This window comes from Gallus gallus, chromosome 4, assembly GCF_016699485.2.
Source record: "Gallus gallus isolate bGalGal1 chromosome 4, bGalGal1.mat.broiler.GRCg7b, whole genome shotgun sequence".
Lineage (NCBI taxonomy): Eukaryota > Metazoa > Chordata > Aves > Galliformes > Phasianidae > Gallus > Gallus gallus.
In genome coordinates, this window is record NC_052535.1 from 40,310,318 (window position 1) to 40,328,557 (window position 18,240).

General features: G+C 37.3%; 1 protein-coding gene across 5 annotated transcripts in view; it reads right to left on the minus strand.

Annotated features, from left to right (window-relative positions):
* TENM3 (teneurin transmembrane protein 3) overlaps positions 1 to 18,240 on the minus strand; it is a 1,287,844-nt gene that overhangs the window by 683,273 nt on the left and 586,331 nt on the right. The window lies entirely within an intron of this gene.

The following is an 18,240-nucleotide window of genomic DNA, read 5'->3' on the forward strand; positions in this document are numbered from 1 at the left end:
TATTATTTACACAGTAATGGCCAGTTTTCCTGGCCATTATACACACATAATAGCTAAATACCACTCCACCTGTTTTTAAAATTTATTTTCATAAAATTCCATTGCTCTGTACATGTTTGTACACACAGACAGTACAGAGACAGCAGGACTGTCCTAAGTGCTGCTCTTACCAGGCTTGTTTCTGACACCTGTCTGTAGACAGGACATAATGTAATATTTTATATTAATTCTATTTTGCTGTAAATATCTACATATGGGTCCAACGGAGCACTGGTTCCTCCTTCCAGAACAGTGAATGAACTATCCAGATTAAGTGGGTGAAGTGCATTAATCCTCTTTCTTTCTTTCTTCCTTTCTTTCTTCCTTTCTTCCTTTCTTCCTTCCTTTCTTCCTCTCTTCCTTTCTTTCTCTTTCTTTCCTTCTTTCCTTCTTCCCTTCTTTCCTCCGTTCTTTCCTTCTTTCCTTCTTTCTTTTTTAATGTAGTGAATGTGTTTTGTTGGAAGGGGACAAATCTGCTGTGTGCATGACTGATTTCTCACTAGAAAAGCCTTAATAAAGATCAACCATCATTTCAGAACCATCTTTTTCAAAATGAGATAATAAATATAAAATAAGAAAAACGGCATTTGTTTTTATGTTTGGAAGATCTTGTGGGATTTGTTTTCTGCCTGTAAGGCACTTCCTCTCTCACAAGGGAGCGGTAGGTGGAGATAAGCAATGGACACAGGCATGGCTCACACACATTGTCCTAGGTGTTAAATTTTGGTCAGACTTGTACCTAAGTGATGGCATACACAAACATTTTCAGTTTTTGCTGATCGCTTGCTAAGTTTGGAAAGAGAAGCTGACAACGAAAGCACCTCCTCAACAAAAATTATTGCACCCACTGCTCTTCACTTAAACAAAAAGAAAAAGATGCTGAGATCAAAAGAATAAAATAAAAGGTTAAAAGGAAATCAAACTTGAAAGAAGGAAAAAGAACAGTTAATTGGAGGGTCTGATTCAGATGTGTTCTCGCAGTGCTCGTTCCTAATTTACTATCTGCTCCTCGTCTCTGCACAGCAGTCTAACAAGAATTCCTCTGCCTCCTCGTTTCCCCTCTGGCTGTGCCCCCTAGCTTAGACCTGTGCTTCACTGCTACAGCATTTCACCCGGCTTTTTTCTCCTATACTGTGCTCTGGGACCTTTATACATTCACCATCATCCCTGTAATTCTAGGGCACCAGACTTGGATGTCAGCACCGATGGCCTAAGGATTAGAATATTGTATAATGCAGGTTCTTGACTTCAGCTCTGTGAACTCAGTAGTAACACCAGGGAGATACTTACAAAAGCATAAACAAAGGAGACAAATCTACACAAAGAAACTGTGAAATGCAGCAGGGCGGGAGGGGAGCTGAAAGGACAAATCTAGGTATGTTAAACTAAGAAAGTGCCATGTCTCTAAACATACGGCCAGAGTTATTAAGTAAGTAAGTGTTCAAGTTGCAAGTAACTTGTTAACGTATGGAATTTTTGCAGTAGCAGAAGATAAAGCTTAATTTACAAGGAGAACTCTAATGCAGAGATTTGTTCCATGCAGACTGAATTAAAATCCTTATTATCACTTTGTTGAATTACTCAGAATCAGTGTAATTCATTTTCACCAATTTCGGGCCTTACAGATGCTGTGTAGCTACCTACCAAAAGACTTTCCAGAATGTTTGTTTTCAAAGACAGCATTGCTGTTTCTTACAGATGCCTTCTTTCCTTAAATAAACAAATCTACAGAGGATGCATTCCCGTTTATCCCATATTCTTCTGTTTCTGCATGTTTCCAGTTGACTGCTAAGCTCCTCAATTCCAGAGACTGGTATACAATTAAAGCAATGCATTCTAATCAACACAATATACTGACAGAAAGAATAAAAGATTAGATTGCTCATGCTGATTTAGCTTTGTCTTCAATTACTTCTCCCTTGTTTCTACTGCTATTGTGTCCAGAAAGGTGGAGAGGTAATCTCTTTGACTGCCCTTGATGTCAAAGGTGCTTTATGACTTACAAAGAAGAATATGCTGGCTGCAAGTGACGTGAATAAGCAGTGGTTTGACCTTCGTGATATCAGGTGGACTACATGAAGACAGAGTAAGCTGCATGCAACATGGTCAAAATAGATGAAAGATGTTATAAAATCTGGGATAGTGCGTTATTTGTCATAATTCAGATTCCTCCCTGGGGGCCATTAGCAGCCAAACGCTATCCTAGAATGTCACCTTTTCTAACTGTGTAGGCATCATAGCACTGCAAAGAAGTGCACAGCCAATTAAGTGTTAGTGCACAAAAGTTGTTAAAAGCGCAAATAGTGAATTAATTACACGGCAAAATACATAAACACCAATTCTGATTCTTTCTCAACCATTACCTTATAGACAACTTTAAAATACCTTGCAAAAGGCATAACACCCACTTCAGTCATGTCTGCTGCTGATCATTAATTGCTTCAGAAAAAGACAATATTTCAGCCGTCCTCTTTGGAGTTCGAGTATGAATGGTGAAGCAAAAGAGAGTGAAACTGAGTGAAACATGAAAAGCTTGATTTGTTAGGACCCCTGCTGTCTGAAAAGAGATCAAAGCTCAGGAGGAGGCTGTAAAACAGCCGAATGCACTGCACAGAAACATGGCCTGTGGCAGCTGCTCTGGGCACGCTCCCACAACACAGGTGTACCTCCAAGTCTGCTCTGCCAGCTGAATCATGGGAGCAGGTTACCTCTTCTCCTTCTTCATTATTTCAGCTACAGTCACTGAGGAGATGTGGGCTCCATCCATCACAATGCACAAATTCACAGTGCACAGATTCAGCACAGGCCTAATTAAAGCTTTTCCTTTCATTTGTGGAGATAATTAGACTTTCATCTCACCAGGAAGCTTCAGAAAGATCTATTTCTTTCTTCAATAAAAGCTACATCAAACAAAAGCAGATTTTAATCGCCTTTTCTTTGGGGCATGAGTCAATAATGAAAGATGTCATGGGTAACAAAAATTGTGTGCAGGGGGAAAAAGCAGGGAAAAAAGCCCAAGCTATGTTCTTTAATTAACATCATGTTTGCAAACACCATTAATTTCTCTCATTAAAATGATTTTTATCTACAACTGATTGTTGATAAAACAATCGATTTGAACATCTCATCTGCTTCACCGCTATGCAGGAACCCATCTGCTGTGCCTGTAAAGCAGGAATCATGCAGACTGTTGAGCAACATGTGAGAACAATAAAAAATGCATATGTGTGTGTCAGGGATTTGCGAGGCTCACTGCAGGGCAAGGGCCACCTTTCCTCAGAACATGTATAAAAAATGACTTGGTAGCAGGCCAAAGGACAAAATGTCAGAAAGATCAGAAGTGCATAAATAACAAATGAATTAATATGTGCAGGAAGAAAGGGTTCCATCTGTGTTGGGAAGCGCTGGTAAACAGGCTCAGAAAATTAAGGAGATTTCAGACATATTTAACAGCACATCATGAGCTGCTGTGATGTAATATTAGATGACAAACATGCAGAGCTAACTCCCTTTGCTTTTTTTTATTAGTATTAGTAGCATCAGAGCGCAGGCTTCCTCTCCTCTTACCTTTCTCCCTGGCACAAGGGGAGAGTATTTTTGGCTCCAGGCCCTGCACATTATTTATTTATTTAGCCATTTGACACAGTGCTTCTGTATGGGCTGGCTGGCGCGCAGGCTCACAACCAGGCCATAGCTGACGGCTGTGGGAATTGAAGTCTGGCAGTCTAGTAGGCGAATAAAGCACTCTTCCACCCCACAGCTTAAAGCAATCCCAAAGAACCGTTAGCCTTATATCATTAGGACATTTAGTGGAGAGAGAGAGGGAGGCAGCTTGTTTAAGTACCTTTTAATGATGATACTTGCTCTGCAGCAGGCAGGCAACTGTTTTTAATACTGGAATCAACACTGGCAGCAAGGATGCTCCTTGTCAGTGTGCAGCCCTGTGTCAGTCTGCTTAATGCCTTCCTGGACAGGGTAAAGTGCTGTGATTCATCAGAGTCTGACCTGATCTTCCCCTAATGACAAAATACCATCAAACCAAAAGGCTAAAGAATTAAACTCACATTACTGAGCACTCTACCACTGTTATGGCCTGCCTGGGAAACTGAGGAAATGGAAAGATTTAATGGAAAATTTAAAAAAATCTACAAACATCTTTAAATCTCCCAGCGTTGGGGCTTGACTCATGGTGTCTTTATGCTATTAGTTGTGGCATACGGCAGTTGCTCAGGAAAGCAAGGTTTGAAGGAGTTTGACAGACATTTCTTCTTGATGCAGTGAGCTAGTAAGATTCCTGGTGAGTATGCAGGTTCTAACAGAGCTGCACATATCTGTTCTCATGACACTAAGAGATGGAAGCTTTTCCTGTTTAGGTTCCTCTTTCTCCAGTTCAATAAAAAATAAAAACTCAAGCTCTGTATATTCTACTTTTCTAAGCAGAAGATTTTATGCTAATCAGCTCTCTTCCCCCAGTAACTGAGTATTGTTTTTATTTTAAGTGAGGACAAAACTTCATGTACATTCCACTGAGTTCATCCACTCTGCTAGGATCTAGTAGTCTCAGGTATGGAAAAGTCTACTGAAGTTCATGTCAGAAAATTTAACAGAGAATTTGCCCACTTCTTGAGACTGTTAAGAAAAAAAGTTTGCACTTTCTTATGCTCCAGGTAATTTTCACATCATTTCATAATATCCTTAGCCAAAATTTGATGCTATTTATGTCTTTTTTTGTTTGTTTGTTTGTTTTACTAATAACATGATGACATAATGTTCTTAGCTGCAAGGCAAGAGAAGTTTCCTTTTTATTTTCCTTTCTTTTTCCCAAACCCTTTTTTCCTTTTATTCTGTTATTTTTGTTTTACTTTTTCTCCCTTTCTCTCTCTTTTTCTTTCTTCTTCTTCTCTTTTAATGATTTAATGAATGTATTACAAGCAGTAGGAATAATGAATTGTGGCCAGAACTCTGACTCTATAGCACTGTAGCCATCTTTCTGGCAAAAGAGATTCACAGCTACAACTCTGCCTACAGTCAAAGACTTTAGAGTCCTTCTCAGCTCCCTGATTAGAATACACAGACACTCCCAATCCACCAGTTTTTGTTGGCATATTCCTCTCCCATCTACCCAGAAAACAAGAATCAAATACTCCTGGTCTGTCCAGCGCCAAAACCAAGACCCCAGGTTGTACTATGGGGCACCTTAGATATAACATATGCAGTCAACTGATAAACTGCTGTTTTCCTCCATAGAGACCTTATAATTTATAATATAGCTTCTATTCTATGACTGAACAAGTAATGGAAATGCAGATATGAGTCTAACTGTACAATGACAAAATATACAGCTAAAACTGGAATAGTCCATTATCTCCACTCTTACTTCTAGCCAGCATCTCTTTATTGCATAGGAGAAAAAGCTGCATTTGCTACTGACAAAACAAGCTAATAGATGAAGTCTGTTACAGACTCCAGATTCATGAGAGAGTTTCTCTGCTTCAGCAGACCCTCAAATCTATTCTAACAGGCAAAGAGTACCTGAATGGGATCTCAATTGGTATAAAAAAACTTGTTGGAGCTATTCTACCTATAAGAACTCAGGATTGAATTCTGTCTTTACAGCAGTTGACAGCACTAACCACAATTGGAATTCACTTTATTTTCCATAAGGAAATGTGAAAAAAAATTCCAGACAGTAATCTTATAGCTTTACAGAGCATTAGTTTTTCCTAAAGAAGTAAGCAACTGTGTCACTTAAGTGGATAAATCTGGCACGACATTTGGGTTGGATACCAGTCTGGATACTAACACGTTATCTGAGATTGTGGGAAGAACATCAGTTTGTAGGTGTGAAGGGTAAACAAGCTCAGTAAAGGAAACAGAGATGAAAGTACAGTCTTGACAGTTCTTGTGATCTGTGGCTGCTTGTGGTAACACCCAAAGGAGAAAATTGATGGCACAAGACATGTATCTACTGTAAAAATGTGTTTAGTGGGTCCTGGGCAACTGTGCAAAGTTATATTTTGATACTTCTGAGTTATCAATTGCTAACACCAATTAGCAAAGGAAAATCCCCCTAACCAGTAAGTTTACTCATTACCTGTACATCAGATGTTTCACTAAATAGGTCGCTATTTAGTGAAACAGGACAGGGAGACTGAGGTAGCTGAGATGCAGGAGGATGAGTAAGAGAAGGCACAGAAAAGACTGTGTTCGGTTTTAAGTGCAAACCTTTGGGTTGGCTGAACTCCTCCAATTTCAGCTGCGGAAGATGAGAGTATTCTCATTAAGTATAGAAAAATATTTAGGTTTTAAAGAGTCTGTCACCCTGTCAGTGATGCAGGGACTGTGTGGGCACACAGCTGCTGCTAATGAACCAGGAGGCTGGAGGCGGATTGCATTCAAATGTTAAGAAGGTGGCACAAAATGATAGAACTGGTGGAAAGCTCAGTTCCCCCACCCCTTAACATCAAAACATTATTTTCCTGCATCTCTGTAGCATGGGTGTATCTATTTTTATTTAACAAGCACAAAGAATAGCACACAGACAGACTAACTAAAGACTGGACTTTGAGATTCTTCTACCAAGACAGGAGCTTTTCCAAGCCAAGAGAAATTCATCTGTCAGCCACAATGGGATTAGACAGGAGGCACTATGAATAGAGCCAAAATTCATCAAGGAAACTTTCATAATAGATACTATATATAATAATAAGATTAATAACAGTTTTTATTGCTTCCACTCAACTTCTATGAGAGAACTATTGATGCTCAGCTATCTTATGAATGGGTAGCTTCAGAGGAAGGTCAGAGATGTTAATAAACTGGGTTTTCAAATAAGTTCTACAATGGTATGTCATAGAAACACAAGTACCACCTGAAGTTCACAGTATCAATTTTGAATGTCTAGATTGCTTAAAATGTCAAAATGTCAGTATTTTTTGTTAAGTCTCTCAAAGATCAGAAGTTTTTTGAGGAATGTTTTTTTGACCTGTTTCATGCTTCACAGATATTGCATTTGTAGTAAAAAATGGTTTAAGTACAATACTTTTAAATTCTCTGTGTTGACTATTTTATTACTGAATCTAATAAAACCAGTCAGTTTAGCACAGTTGAAAAATCTTGCCTGATACTCCTCTTTCCATAACAAGGCAGGTAAAGGAATGCTGCTAAGGCACAGAGAGTACACATCCCCTTAAATTGGGCAAGGGAACAGGAAGTACAACATCTGGAGAAAACAGTATTTCTCCCTGTGGCTACACTGAGATGTGGACAGCCCTACTGATTGTACTACTGCTTCCTGCACATACTGGCTTATACAAGTCGACAAGAGTAACTGCCATCTGAAAACAAGTTGACCATCAGCCACAGAATCACGGAGCCACAGAACTGTAGGGGATGTAAAGGGCCTCTGGAGATCATCAAGTCCAACCCCCTGCTAAAGCAGGCTCCCCACAATAGGTTGCAAAGGTAGACGTCCAGATGGGTCTTGAATACTTCCAGAGAAGGAGCCTCCACAACCTCTCTGGGCAGCCTGATCCAGTGCTCTGTCACCCTCACTGAAAATAAATTCTTCCTCAGGATTGATGTTTGTAATTCTCATTTGGACCTTGCATAATATAGGTAGTTGAAAAAAACACCAAAATATCTTGGTATTTGGAAGAGAGCATGTACCTACTTTGGGAAATATGCAAGAATAAAACCAAACCAAACCAAAACAAAAATCTATGTGGTGGATTACTAATTAAATAAGGTTTGTGTACAACTCATCAACAAGGTATCATTAAATGAAATTTTTCTATCTTGCCTGTCCTGAAGTGGGAATATGCCATTCTAGTTTTGAAACTAAACTGCCTTTGCACAAGAGTATCCACGAGAGTTTTTAGATGTTTGTACAATTTTCATGTCCAGTAAAATGAGTTTGCACATGCACAAATCTGATCCCTATGTATGCTTGAGATCAATAACATTCTACTGTCTTAAACAAACAAAAAAAAAACAACTAAGATATAACCAGAGGTTAGATTGCTTTGCTTTTAGACCCCGTCAGAACACAGATAGACAATTAAAAATAAAATAAAATAAAAAAAAATCAAAGATGGGTTTAATTCTTTAATCAAGCTCAACTTTGAATGTGGACCTAAAATACAAAAACTTCATACCTTTATGAACTCTTACTAAATAGAGAAGAAATACTGCAAGCCTACTTTAAACTAAAATGACTTTTCTGACTGAAAACTGGAAATGAAAATGATCTTTAGAATCCATGTGTCAATGAAATGTAAGTGCCCACCAGATTGCTAGCCCACCCATAGATTATTAATGCACAATTAATCTACTAGGGCAACTGCAGAGCGTCATTTAGCTTCAGAGCCCATAAGTATAAAACAGCAACACACTGTGAAATTAATGGTAACACTTAAAGGTCCCATTGTTATTAATTCATTTGACATTCACTGTAATCACACTGGTCTTTAATGAATTCATTTAGCATGTGAATATTGCATGTACTTTCGAACACATTCCAGAGCAAATCAGTGTTAATTGATGTCTTGAATTGAAATTTTCTCCCTTTTTTTTTAGCCTACCACACTTTTTGTTAAAGCTCCTTCCTCCAGAACAGTTGATACATGACATATATAAGTGCAAGCTCTTATAAATAACCACTATTACTGCAGATATCAATATAATGTACAAAAGTGACCCAGGGATATATGGTTACCAAAGCTCTGCAGTAACTTATTTCTAAAGCAATAAACCCTGAACACCACAGAGCTATGGTAGCCTTCCGTTTCCAGATAACAGGGAAAATGTCACTATTGAATATTTATATCCAGGAAGTATTTTCAGTTTACCGCTTTCCAAAAATTGCCTGTGAATATTTTTGTCTTACATAAAAAAGACTGCAACCATTGGCTGCCATTTTACCCATCTCAGTTTTATAGCAGACATTGTCTGCATCTATCCTCGCTCTTCTTGCACATGATAACTACAGTTGTGCATGTGGAAAGCATCTGTATTTGTGCAAGTGAAAAATTTCCCCTTCACTTGCATGTACACATTACTTCCAAGAAATAAGGGGTACTGCAAAATTCCTCTTTCTGTCACAATGCCAGCAGTAAATCTGTTTGTAGTGAAGAAAATATTTAATACATGGATGGTACAACAGTTTTGCCTCCAAAGCCTGTCTTAGATAATCTACGCTAAATTGGAAAATCCCACGTGCCAATAAAATAGTATTATTTTTATAATTTATAAACTTCCTGACTTATGTCCTAAGCTATCTAGTAATGATCTTCAGGTGTAGTTGTCTCCCAGGAAATTAAGGGAGTTCCACTTGGATCAAATACTTTTGTAACTTCATATAGAATATAACCTCTGCACAATATGTTCAGGGACCTTTCTCATCTGGGCTTTAGATTAGAGGAATATAGGATCACAGTGTCTCACAGCACACTTATAGAGATTTTGGTAGTCCTTCTTGAAAATAGCACAGAAAACAAATACATATTTAGGATGCCCTAGGTGAAACTACTCACAAAAGTAACATCAACAGCAACACGTAAACAGTATTCTTTGTTACAGTACAGGTAAACAACATCAAAGCACTCAGAATAGGTATTCACTTACTGCAAAATCCCTTGAATGTTCTGGTGCCAGTGATTTTTGATTTTCTTATTATGCTTGCACTGATTTTCAAGAGAAATAAGAACAATGTTTTCTTGAATGTTAGTCCTAAATGTATCTCAGGAATCCTCAAAGAAAAAAAAAAAAGGTACCCCATATTAGTTAATTTTGAGTTCTGACATAATAGAAGCCATTTCAGGCATCCCTGCCTGATTTGTTCATGTAACAATGCAACTATTTGCTGGTCAACATACTTGAAATGTTCTTCTCACACTTGCAAATGAAATTTCCCATGATATGTTTCTAATTTTCCTTCTGTATTTTGGGTGAAAGCTAGAGATCATTACTTAAACACACATAGCACAGTATATAACATGAAAACTATTTCTGCGGTACTGACTAACTCAAGGGATGCAGAATATTGTAAAAAAAAAAAAAAAAAAAAAAAAAAAAAAGGAAATCATCCTGTAATTACTTTGCAGAAATAGCCTCTACTAGACTCTTGCAGCTGACATGCCAGACTTTTCTGAGATTTGATTGCCAAGGAAGGCTCAATGAATAAAACTATTTTAGGAATGGAGATAGACACATCAATCAGAACCGCAAATCAAGAGTGTCTGGCCATGCAGTAGCGATTAAAGTTAATAAGTATTTGCCTTCCTTCACTTTCTTTAACACATTCAGAATGATGAACATACTGTAAATGGAAATGCACGATTCCTGAATCCTCACTTGTCATTAATATCCAGGAGGTAAAGAACATGTCTTGAGGCCCAGCTATATGTTATTCTACTTGGCATTACTTATTTGAATGACGACTGAGTTCTCCTCCATAGTTCAAAACTTTCTAATATCATCATCATTTCAGTAATGACTTCTGAGGAATAATGTTAATTCTTTAGTGAACTAGCATTTTCACATTGTTAAAAATTCTTCTCAAAACCAAAAAATAGCCTGCCTTGTTTCACATCACCATCAAGAAGCAATACATACAATTAACATTGTCAGAAATCTATTCTCTGGAGGAGGCAACTCAGATTTGAAAGGGAAGTGCTAGTGGATTTTTCTCTGTCTTTTTGAAAACTGCCTACATTTGGACATATTACTAGTCCCTGGGACTTTCAATTTGCATATGTGCACTGAAAACTGGCTAGAGAATTTAGCAACTAAATCATGTGAAGACTCTCAACAGACAAAACTTTTTTTAGTCCAATACTATAAGAGCTGCATAGGACCTTCTGCATGACTGGCTGCCTTTCTAACTAGTTAGGGTTATTCTTAGACCAGGTATGAAAGACAATTGTCTCCTTGGTTCTTGGAGGGGGAAACAGAAGTGAAAGAAACAGTCTGGCATACAGAGGAGTTAGAAGAACTTATCTCTGCGTAAAATCCATTGTCCCAAGCGAGTGGATAACGGACCAAAATCCCTAATCTTGCCAGTATCTTCACACTGCTTTTAAACTAGCTTATATACACTGCAAGAATATAGAATATGTGGTGCATTTTCAACAATAGTGCATTTGCAACATTGATGCATTTTCACCGCTATTATAAATTCCCATTTCCATTTATCGGGGTCTTTATTTGGAACTGGGTTTGCAATCTCACAGCCAGGGTAGATGAGACATCCTTCTAATAGTGTACAGATGGCTTGGGCTCTCCTACAGTGAAAACTGATGATGAATGTTGATGCAGGTATAAATTTGGTGTGCTATTAAGTTTGCTTAAAGTTCTTGCCCGAGAGACAGAACAATATATTTATAATGAAGATGTGACAAGGGCTTGGGATGGAGCAGAAGCATGCTCCAGGCATAGGGTATGCTACACAAGCACCTCTTCAACACACGGGATTCAAAGTACTCTGAGAATGACTAAAAGGTGTGTAATAAATACGCTTGTGATTTACAGGACTTCTGACTCATTTTTTACCAAAAGATGGATAAGCAGTGCTTACTGAAAGAGTTTCTACAAAACTGTCTATTCTTTCTTAGTTAATAATTGAAAGAACATACAAGAAAAGATCTCATGACTTCTCTGAATCTTTTGTGATCAAAATATGAATGTACCCAAACGTGAAATCTGTAAAAAACATAAAACTTCACAGACACTGACAGTTATTCACATCAATAAATCAAGCAAGCACAATAATGTTTAAGCAATGCAGCATGATGATACTCTCAGCCATTCTTCAAACTGAAATGGAATGATGGTCACAGATTAATTAGATTATAAAACGAATTTAGCAAGCTTATTGTTATCTGAATGTTTATCAGAAACCTCTGAGGTTTTAAGAACTGCATACCTCTGGGACTGCACAAAGTATTCTACATGAAAAAGATACTGGCTTTGATATCTTTGGAGGAGGGTGGATGAAGAAATTGGTTTCTTCAATGGCAGAAATCTTTCTGGTTCAGCTGCTAGGAGAATTCTGCCATGCATAGACAACGTTTTTCAAGTATGATTATGCTGACAAAATTTTTCCTGCACCTCAGCCTGAACCAGAAAATAAACATTTTAGGTGTGCAAGCAGCATAGCATGCAGCGATTCAAATAATCAGACGCATTAAAAATACACACTATTTTGACCATTAGGGATCTAGTGCTGGACTCTCATCTCTACTTAATTAAATCTAGAAAAAAAATATTTTGAAGTATGGAAAGATTATCTATTTAGTCATAAAGTGTCTAAGAATTATTAGGTGTTACCATTATGTTAACACCCTACTATATCAATAATACAGAGTGCTGTACTTAATGTGTATTGTACTTTTATGCAGGTAGCTGATGTTCCTACACCAAAGCACTAAAAATCCAAACACAGAAAACAAGGATGACAAAAGCTCAGAGGTAGCAAGAGAAAGTATTTGCATTAAACAGATCAAAGACCAAGGTACTGTGAGATAAAAACTAAATGCTTGGAGTTACATGGTATGTCTGTTGAAATACTTTAGTTTTGAAAAGTTCCCAAACAAAGGCAGTCTCAACTATCTTAGACCAGTATTAATAGTAAAAAGCAACCCACAGATTTTCTATAATTAAGTACAGTATACAAGGTTGTTGAGGTTTCTTTCCAATGCAGAGCAAATGAACAGTTCCAGATCTTTTTAGATTTGTGTTGATTTGAACAGCACAGTATGTTGGCAGTACAAACAACTAGTAGAAGCAATTAGAACACAAATGGAGAGGGAACATTTCCAAAGTAATGATGAAAATACTTTATTCCCTCTTCAGAAATGTATTTCCATGAAGACAGAATCTCCATGCAGTTAAAAGGGACAGTTTTCACAAAATGGGTGACACAGGTCTATACACAGACTTTCTGTTACCCACTTGAGTCATCCAGCAGTCTTACTGCTGCAATTTCCTTGCTCTCCTTTCTTGCATTCTCTACCCTTATAAGCAACATTTTCTCCCTCTCCTTCTCCTTCCTGTTCCCTACAAACCCCAGCGTACTCTGCATTCCTTCTACCAAATACACCAAAAAGACATATGGATTGTTTTCCCACAAAACCAGGAGAGCAGACAAACACAACACGTAAGTAAAAATAGATGCATTTCTCTGGTGTAGTCCTACTGTAAGTTTACAAATTGGGGAAAGCTAGCTAGCTAGAGAGCTTCCAGACTTAACGACCACACATGAACACCTTTCCTGGCTGACTGGCAGGCTAGGAAACTTACACTTGTGCTCTGTTGCAAGCATCTCCTCAGTCCTCAAGAGTCTAGGACAAATGCTGGTCTTCAGACTGGAGCCAACCTCAAAGTCTCAGTAGTTTTTTTTATGGAAGCGAATGTGCAGCGTGTATATCAGATAACCTTAGGATTTGCAAATATTCTGTAATTTAGAGAATTGCTAATTGTAACGCACAGCTCTGCACCATACAGTTCCTTTCAACAGCAAAAGTGGTTATGTTTGGCCCTTTAATAAAGTAGTACTTTCAGAAAAGATCACCTTAAGACATGTTAAACTTATTAAATCCTTAAAATTATTATAGTTGGATACTATTTTTTCCTGCCTAATAACTGTGGCAGAAGAAATACTGCCATTTTTAACTATTATATCATGCTGGTTTAAATGATTTGCAAATATGAGGATTACAGTCCTGAACAGAGAATTAGTGGTGGGAAGGTGTATATTCCAACTCTTAGCTTAAAGCAGACTTTAAGATAAATACATTCCATATTACTGAGTATAACCTGTCATTCTTGTTAAGGGTTTAATCACTTTCACCTAACACAAATCAAGTGATGCAAAGTTGAGAAGCAATTAAACAATGGCTTGGCTGTTTTTCATAAAGACAGTGGATAATAATAAATTAACAACCTGCTTCAGAGCATGCTGATTAAAAGCATATATACATGCGTTGCTCTGAAAGTGATGCCTCCCATTTATTTCCATGGAAACTGCAATTGATACAAAGAGCACAATAACACTATTTGATAGAGAAAATTCTCAGCTACAAAATAGTATTTTTCTGTATGGATATAGAAGGAATATAGAAGACGTATGCCTGTATATATATACATATTGGGAATTTATGGGAAATGCAAAAAGAAATGTTAAAAAGCAATTACTAGCATGTACTGTACAATGTGCTAGTCTGCAATATTTCTACCATTTCTTTATGTGAATTGAAATTCCGTATGTGCTGATTCTGCTTTGGGCAGGAATGGCACAAATTCTAAAATGGAGGGTAAAGCACTCCTGTTATTTGATCACAGTTATTTCTGATGCCACTGAAGCAGAAAGTAGAATGCTTTACACTACATAAGATAATGTAATGTTGAGAAAACATTATGTTTAAAGATAAACTGTTATACTCTGTCTTTCACTTGCCACATGCAAATACAAGCAGAAAATTCTTGTATTAGAAAAGAATCGCTTAAATATAAATAGGAACTACAACAAGCAATGAATTACATATCCATGCTATCTTAACCTATCATATCATGGTTCCTTTCATTCTCCTATCACACTGATGTATACTTGTATAGGAAAGACTGGCAGTAGCAGAAGGGCATGCTAGTTTTATTATAATGTTTGTTACTGTAATGATATTTCATGACAACAAAATGATCCATTTATAAAGGAAAAAATTCTTTCTACCAGTCATAGAGCATTGCTGTTAAGAATGCAGACAATACTGTGACACCAAGGGCACTTCACTTCACAGACAGTAGTAAGATTCTAAGTGAAAACAAACAAAATCCCAAAAACCTTCCATAATTTTTCTGTATATTTCCAAAGGCTAAAATATAAAAGACACTTGCAGAATGGCTCTGCAAAAAAGTAGAACTAAAAAAAATATATTTTTTGGAAAAAAAAAGAAAATGAAATTTTAAAATTACAAATTCCATAAAGAGTTTCAAATAACAATTGGATTGAAATGTATTTGAATTCAGCTCAAATGGAAGCTGAAGTTTGAAAATGCTGACATCCAACTTTCCTTATGACCCAAAAGTTTTGAAAATCCACCTAAGTGTATAGAAGGGTCATTTTTCCTTGTTTCTCCTACATTTTTCTGTTTTGACAGGATGTAGGATTTGTAAATAAGCTGGGGAATATGAAAAAAATTCTCCTGGTACACAAATAAAGTATGAATGGAACAAATTATGCTGTCTCATTTGTTAGATTTCAGTACAGCTTTAGTGGCTGCTCATACCTAGCTTGTAACCTTACAGAAGGCTTAGGATGAGGTTCTTTGATTCCATTTCATTATATTTTCTATAGAATAGCTCCATATATTTAGTGGCATGAAGGCCAGAAATAGAGGTATTCATCTGTAGTCAGTCCACATGCACCCAGCTGCAGGAACAAAGCGACAGGTGAAGGTCTAGATTAACTGACACTAGTGAACTCTGGAGTCAGGTACTCATCCGGGATGAACATTTATCTATTTAGATCTCTTCTGAACTGGAAGAGAACAAAACTGAATTGGTTTTGCAAAATATGAGTGAATACCTTGAGAAACAGACCACAGAGGAACAACCACATCAAACTTAAGTGCCTTCCTTTTCCTGGTTTTGTGACTGCACTTTACATGGCTGAAAGTATCCAAAAAGAAGGAGGATTATTTTGTTTTAGGAAGAATTATTTACTTTGCCAGTTTCCAAACATACATATTTTTTTCCCATTATAAAGTATTTCTGCAATACAGATTGATTCTGTATTCATTTTTGATTTGTATGAAAAAAAACAACACAACACAATGGACAGCTTAAGCCACAAAGCCTAAGAACAAGCAGGACAACACAACTCTGAAGTGTTCCCTTCCTTTCAACCTGTACTGTTCTGTGATTAACCTTTCAAAACCACAGGGCATCCTGTCATGGCATGAATCATAGAAAGCCATGGAGAGTCATGCCAGAAATCTGGTTTTCTCTGAAGTGAGAAATCACAAACATTTCTTGTGCTAGTCCCTATTTTTTGTTGTTGTTGTTGTTTGTTTGCTTGGCATATGCTATATATAGGTAAACAATATATATACTACAGATAGCTATAACTTGAGAAGCATACATTTAATGTTGACTTTGTGTCTTTATTTATGCATTTCATAATAACAGACCGATTCGTGTTTTCTAAAAAGAATTTACCATATATCCTGACAACAAAGGCTGCATTTTCCATTCCAGTCAAGTGGGAGGCAGAATAAACAAAAAATGCCCTTAGGCACTCCCTGTGATCTCATGAGGGCTTTGGGCCCTCACAAAGGGGGGTGGTCGGTAGGCAAGAGGGGAATTGGCCCCTAGAATGAAGTTTGTCCCATCAGAGAATGCCATAGACAACTAAGAGAAGGCTTTGTGCCCTAAGAGTAATACTTTGGGCCTGAAAATAAGACTCCAGGTTTGAAAAATAATGATGCAGGTTATAGAACAGTGGTTTTGGATCTCAAGGATAGGCTTTAGACCCTGAAATAACGGGTTTGGTGCTAAATAACAAGGCTATGGTCTGTAAAATGGAGACTCTGGATCCTATTAGTATGCTTTCTAGCAACTAAAAGAGAGTTTAGATATCTAAGAGATTGGTTTTGCCCTAAAAAGGAAAGCTTGTTCCTTAAAAGGAGGTTCTGGACCTTACAGTAAGGACTAGTATCCTGAGACTGACCCTTTGAACTCCAAACTAAGGCACTGGGCTCTGAAAAATGGGTTTGGAACCTGAAATTGTGAGATTAGCCATAAGCCTTATTCATGTCATTGCTTTTTAGCATTATATACGTTTGTGAACAACTGTTCTTAAGGATGAAGCACAGGAAGAGTAAAATTTCATCATCTCTCATGACAGCCTTGAGAACTCACTAAGAATTACAATCAATTCTATCAGACCAGACCGATGCATTAGTTTCACAAAAACAAGGTCAAATATCCCATTTGTTTTGTTTTTGTTGCTCTTTTTTCATTCCTTAATTAATAAAAGTTTTGTTACTTATATACATGATTGTATATTTTACACGTGTCCCTAGACAGCTGCTCTTCTCTCAGTGAGGCCCTGGCAAGCCAAGAGGTTGAACATGCATGCAGTAATACTAAGAAAAAAAAGTATCAAATAGAGGGAACAAGATGAGAAAATTACTGGGAACAAGATGAGAAAATAAATTTGCAGGTGGAATTGGTGATTTATCTAGTACTGATCTCCATGAAATTAACTCCTGAAGTTTCACTATATTATTTGGTCTTTTTCAACGTTTCTTTATCACTTACTTACTATTTTGTTTTGCAGTTTTATGTATCATAGAATCATAGAATGGCCCGGGTTGAAAAGACCATAAAGATCATCTAGTTTCAAACCCCCTGCTGTGTGCAGGGTTGCCAACCACTAGACCTGGCTCCCCAGAGCCACATCCAGCCTGGCCTTGAATGCATCCAGGGATGGAGACCAGGCCATGTAAGGCCAGGCCATTCATATCCAATCACATAGTATCTCCCTGTGCTCTATTCCAAGGCTTTTCTTTTTTCCCCACGTAGCACAGTATTCTGCTAGAGGTAGGTTAAAAATCTTCAGATGTTCTATTCCTTTTCCTTTCTTTGAAAAAACAAATGACCTTTTACTCGAAATAGCAAGATTTTAAACTGATCTGCTTGTTATAGTTGTGATTTTCACCTGCCCTAGAAGCTGTACATTGCCTTCTAACCTTAAGAACTGTAGCTGGGAGACGATTTGTGTCAATCTATTGTAATGCTAATACAGAGAAAAGCCAGCCATCAGCTGTTCTTACTACAGGAAGTGTTCAGTGTGACACTGGGCAATCTTTCTCATAAAATGCTATAAATAAAGAGAAGCAGAATAACTTAGTCTTTAAGGACCATGACTGGGATTGTCGTCAAGATCCATTCTTGCTTTCCTTAATGACTACAGGAAAGTAGACTATTTAAGTATTTTTATGTATTCTGAAGTGTATTTGCTCATTAAGAATAAAGTAGGAGTAGGTATTATTTATTTTTAGGTTACGATGAGGTGGGTTAACACTTATTCTCTTGTGCCTACGTTTTACTTATGCTTTCTTTCACCAGAAGATGAAAAAGCAACGAAGCAATGATAACCTCTTTTCCCTCCTTAGTAAACAAAATACCCAAACAACGTATCAG